The sequence below is a fragment of the Physella acuta genome, unplaced genomic scaffold (assembly GCF_028476545.2).
Source record: "Physella acuta isolate Inbredline_101_S28 unplaced genomic scaffold, ASM2847654v3 ptg000050l, whole genome shotgun sequence".
Classification (NCBI taxonomy): domain Eukaryota; kingdom Metazoa; phylum Mollusca; class Gastropoda; family Physidae; genus Physella; species Physella acuta.
Genome location: NW_026731570.1, coordinates 284,898 through 290,897, shown reverse-complemented (window position 1 = coordinate 290,897; position 6,000 = coordinate 284,898).

Genomic DNA, 6,000 nt, shown 5'->3' with positions numbered 1-6,000 from the left:
GATTTTTTTTTTTTTTTTCTTTTTTTTTTCTTTCTTTTTTTTTTTTTTTTTTTTTTTTTTTTTTTTTTTTTCTTTTCTCTTTTATTAATTACAATGTGATACATAGTATAACATTAAAAAGATTTACAATGTCTTAATATTTCTTCTGATTTCTTTGTTCCATGTTTCTTTGATTTCTTTGCTCCGATTTCTTGGTTCCATTTGTTTCTTTCTTGATTTTGTTTCTGGTTTGCTATGACATAAAGTACAGGACAGTACAAACATGATCGCTTCTCTGTTTTTTGGCCTTTCTTCTTTTGCTTGATACGCTCTTGGTTTGATAATGGTTTATTCTTTGTTGGTAGTTGTACTTGGTGAGAGTGAGTTTGGTGTCTTGACGTTGATGGTGTAGTTGGTCGAATGGTGTAGAACTTGTGTTGAGGTGAGGCATGATGCGCATGGTGGTAGAGTTGTTCGATGAATTGAAGCTTGGGGAGATGAGTTGGGTGGGTTCTTGTGTTGAGAGATCTTTCGAGGTGAGTTGCTTTGAAGTATTGTTCATTGTGGATTGAGGAGGAGTAACGTTGTGAAGTAGTCGAGTAATTGAGTTGGGCGAGGTGACGTTGAAGAGTGAAGTTTGCTGATGTTGCTGAGTCGATGGTTTTGAGCTTGGTGGAGTGATGATGAGGGCGAGGTAGAGCTGTTGGCGATTGTTTATTTTGAGTAGATGATCTTGAGAGATGGTTAGTTGATTTGCTAGTGTTTTGACGGAAGCTTCCCACCTAAGATTTCTCCTAGGTGGGTGTCGTCAGAGTGTTAGTGAGTTTGTTGGGAGCGAGGTAGATACGTTTGACGTAGTAGATGAGTTCGATTTGTTGGCGATAGACAGACCTCCCACCTAAGATTTCTCCTAGATGGGTGTCGTCAGGCTGAAAAATAAAAGATTGAAAAGTTAGCCACTCGTACATTTGAAGCCACCCAATACAAGTACTGGGTGACTCATCTCGAGAGCGTGTGCGTTCGAGGGATGTGTGGGAGCAACCCCACAGCGGTCGTTTGCGAGATTTGCGTGAGTTAGAGTAGTAGGTTTGACCGCCTCTTGACCCCGGCAGCCAGCCCTAAAAAGGGCTGACCAACCAAATGGCTAAGATCCGTGTAGATCCATAACAGATACTACACTTTGATCTTATTTTTTTTTTTTTTTTTTTTTTTTTTTTTTTTTTTTTTTTTTTTTTTTTTTTTTTAAATTTTTTAAATTGAACTTTGAAATATTTTTTTTTTTTTTTTTTTTTCCGATACTTTATTTATACATAAACATTTACAAAACGTCTAAAATACCTATTTACCCTGGTTTCTCTTTCAAAAACCGACGAGTGACTTCGAGGAGCGAGTCCTCACATGGTGTACCTTTGTATGCTCCTTCATGCCCTCTAATGGGAGGGATACGGTACAATCTCGGCAGTCATACAGTGTTACTTCTTGATGATTTTCTGCAAAGTGCGCGTATATGTCTGTGTGGTACCCTTTGTCTACACAAAGATCACACCGTAAGAATCTATAGTGCATTCTATGTTCGTGCTTTTCCGTTTCCTCAGCTGTTCTATTTTGTTCTGGGCAGAACCTACAGCGTTTGTTGTCATGAGTAAATTTTTTACTTTTTATTATTTTTTTCTCCTCTGTGGGGCTATCTTCCTTCTTCCTTTTGAAGCTTGCAAGAGTGGTGTCCATGTCTGAGAAAAAGAACGGAGCGTTCAATGTTAGAGCTCTTGACGTAGCTGGTTTGTCTGACTTCGACCTTGCTGCAGTTGCTTGTTTGCTTGGTGTTGATGGTGTACTTGCCGGCCTGGATGGGTTGATCGGTTTTTTGATCGTTGCTTGTTGTTTGCTTGGTGATGGTGTTGTCTGGGCGGGTAGTGCTTCTAGCTGGCTGCTTGTTGTTGGAGGTGGCTTGGCGATTGGAGCTGCTTGCTGGCTGCTTGGTGTTGTTGCTGGTTGGGCGGGTGGCGCTGGTTGTTGTGCTGGGGGCTGTTTTTTGGGCGGTGTTTTCGGGTTCGGTGCTGCGTCTTCGGTTGAGGAGTGTTGCTGATTACTTGGCATGGGGCCTTGTAGAGCGGATGGAGCTGTAGATTGTGCTGGTATTTGATCATTGGGCGTTGATTCTAGGTTGAGAGTTTGACAGCGGTTGGTCCAGTGTGAAGTTGACGAGCAGGTTTGGCAGGCTTGTTTTCTGTCGTTGATGGCTATTAGGATGTTATGTGACTTGTTTCTGTAGTTTAATTGGATGTAGTGGGGGATGTTTGCTGGATTGTCAGTGTGTATGGAGAAGCTACGGTTGGTGGTGAGAGGGATTGTGTATATGGAAGGTTCTTTGTTACTGTAGGGTTGTAGTGCTTTAATGAGTGTGCGATCGCTTAGTGTAGGTGGGACCCACCTAAGGGTTCCGTTGACTCTGTTCTTTTCGTGTAAAGTGAAGAATAGTGTGTAGGGACCGTGTGTTTTGTGTGTGTTGTGTAGGGTGGTGACGTCGAAGGCATTTGATGTGAAGAACCACGTGTCTGCACGACCATAATTGAGGAGGAAGATCTGTTGGTTGCTTATTAGTTGTCGAAGGATGTGACCTCTTAGATTGGGTTGACCTCCTGAGTTGATTGTGACTTGAATGGTGGGTGAGTCAGCCGGGAAGAATTCTGGACAGAATTCCTCATCAGGTAGATCGAGTATGGCGGTGGTGGCTGAAGGGGGTTGGGCCCTGGATTTCATTAAACCCCCCGGACCGTAGTCCGGGAGGCTCCTCCCCAATATGTATGGACCATATTGTTGAGGCAAGAGCTTGAGGGGAGTCGTACTACGTGTCGGCGGAACCTGTGTTGATTAGAATAAGACGAGTTAATATGTTAGTTGGTTGGTACTATGGACTAGTAATTATTGGGTTAATAACTAACAATTACTAGGAGTTGCAATTAAAATTTTGTAATTAATCACCAAAACTTTTGAATTATTTTTTCGCAATTTGATTTTTTATAATTAATACTAACGTTTGTTTACTGGTTTTTATTTAAATGTATATTAATAATTTTTGTTTTTGTTTTATCGTTTAATTTTATAATTACCTCCCTTAAAAAAATATTGTTTGTTTTCTCCCCTGAAAAAAAGATGGAGTCTAGTAAGAGGGAGTTGGATGATTGGGTTATTTTGGTGGTGACTATTGTGGGAGAGTTTAGTGTGGGAAAATTTATTGTGGGAGAATTTAGTGTAGGAGAATTTAGTGTGGTTGACTTTAGTGAGGGATAATTTAGTGTGGGAGAAATGATTCTGTGGTGTTGTAATGTAGGTAAGGTAATTATTTGAGTGTGTGTGATGTGTATATATATAAATAAATCTTCGATGGGTGTAATGGGGTTTACTTTGGAGTCTGGGTAAGTTGAGTGGGGGTGTTTGCTTTAGTGGGGGGGGGGGGGGGGTGGGGGAGTTGTCCTTCTGGGTGAGGATTAATCGACATCCGGATCATGTGACAATGTGACGGATTGCGTAATTTGTATAACGGTGCTTTATTTATTTCTTCATCTAAGACTAAAAGTAGGGAAAAAGCATGTCAAATACCCTACATATTAATGAGCTTTCACAAGCGCTAAATTACAAAAGTAAGAGTACACCTTTTAAGCTATAATACTAAACACAAAGCTTTCTACTGCTAGTCCGAATGTCTCGAGTTCCGGGCTCAGGTATGTTGGGCTCAGTGAGTTTACCCAGCTCTAATGGGTACCTGGCGCACCTTAGGTAACTAAGGCGGATAGGCTTACTACTGACCACATTATCTCTCTGTATGTCGAGGTGATTGAAACACGATCTTTACTTTATCTGCCATTTGTGTATTGGGCACGAAGGGGAAAAGATTATGAAGATAAGTTAAATAAAAAGCGCGTGTTGATTTTAAAACCGTTCTTCGTTCAGTCGTTTCTTGGTTGTTTTCGTCCATTATTTGTTTGATTTGTTTTGATCTTTGTATGCTTTGTTCTAGTATGAGAGTGTGGTGTGTTTGGTTTTCCGAGCCTATCTGCTCTTTTTTAATTCTGATTTGTGTCCCTCTATATTTATATTCTTGTATTTTCGAAAACTCCGTTTCTATTGAGTCTATGTTTTCATTGTTATTGTTTTTTCCCTTAAGCATACTTAGTTGTTCTTTTCTAGTTTAGTTTCTATGTGGGCCCTAACGCTATTAATGCTACATGCATATTGAATAGATACCCGCTTAATGTCTTGTTTTAAATCTTTCCAATGTTGGATTTTGTTAAATTTTGGTGATGACTGTGTGTAAAATTGTATCATGTCTTTTATGCTTTTGTGTAGCGAACGTCTAGTAATAGTGATTTTTTTTAAATTTCCAGTGTGTGTTATGTTTTTGTTTGCTTTGTGTTTGTTCGTTGATTTAAGTTTGTCAGAACTGCTGTATGGTCGCTAAACTGTAGTGTTGAGAATAGGTGTTCTACTTTGTTGATTCTCATGTTCACTGGGGCGTTAATTCTGTCTAGTCGGAATCTATTTCCAGATGTGTTATTTCCGTGGGTGGTTTGTATTGTGTGTGGATATTGCGCTCTGTATGCGTCGACTAGTTTGAAGTATGTTTTAATGTTGTTGATTAAGTCTGCGTATTCGGTATATATAATATATAGAATTTTTTTTTTAATAAGAACTGAAACTTTTTTTTCCTTTTTTTTTATGTAATACATAGTATTGCATACAATTTTTCCCATATTATAATTAAGCATGTTAGTTTAAATTTTCACTATACAAAATGTCTAAGATTGTAATGGGTTAACAATTATTGTTCCTTCGAAGCTGTATGATGAGCGATCTATTTCTGTCCCTGATGGTGTTTTTTTGCATATAACTTCATACCCTCTAATGGGAGGAATACGTTGCAAATCTGACAGCTATACATTGTTTCGTCGTAATGTTTTTCTGTATAGTGCATGAATATGTCTGTGTTGATTGTTTTGTCGTCATAAATATAGCACTGTAAGCGCTTCGTGTGTACTTTATGTTCGTGCTTTTCCGCTTCCGTGGATGTTTTGTGTTGCTGGGTGCAAAATCTGCATTTTGTGTTGTCATCTACCAATTTTGTAGTTTTCAGCGTTTTTGTTGTTTGCTTTGTATCTGTAGGACTGTCCTTCTTTTTCCTTTTTGGATTTGTTCTGGCGTCCATTTCTGATTCTGGGCTAAGGATGTTTATTGTAAGGATTGGCTTCGCTGTAGACGTGTTTGGGATCAGCGTGGATGGTGAATTAAGGTCTGAGCTGAGGTAAGTTGTTGCAGTTAATTTGACGATTGGTGATTTCGCTTGTTGGTTCGTCAGATTTGGGTGTACCATTTGTTGAGCTGAGGTCTGTTGTTGCAGTTAATTTGACGATTGGTGATTTCGCTTGTTGGTTCGTCAGATTTGGGTGTACCATTTGTTGAGCTGAGGTCTGTTGTTGCAGTTAATTTGACGATTGGTGATTTCGCTTGTTGGTTCGTCAGATTTGGGTGTACCATTTGTTGAGCTGAGGTCTGTTGTTGCAGTTAATTTGACGATTGGTGATTTCGCTTGTTGGTTCGTCAGATTTGGGTGTACCATTTGTTGAGCTGAGGTCTGTTGTTGCAGTTAATTTGACGATTGGTGATTTCGCTTGTTGGTTCGTCAGATTTGGGTGTACCATTTGTTGAGCTGAGGTCTGTTGTTGCAGTTAATTTGACGATTGGTGATTTCGCTTGTTGGTTCGTCAGATTTGGGTGCACCATTTGTTGCTGGTGGAGTGACTGATACTCTTAGTGGTTCTGTTAAATTTTCCAGTAAGGTTGGTTGTTGGTCCGGTACTTGATTTCTTTGATAGCACTGGTTTGTCCAATGTTGTAAGGACCCGCATGTCTGGCGTTTCCTTCCCGGGATTGCTATGAGCACGTTGATCGCTTTGTTCTTGTAGTTAAATCTGATATAGTGTGGTATGGTTGATGGGTTGTCTGTGAATATTGTGAAGTTTCGGT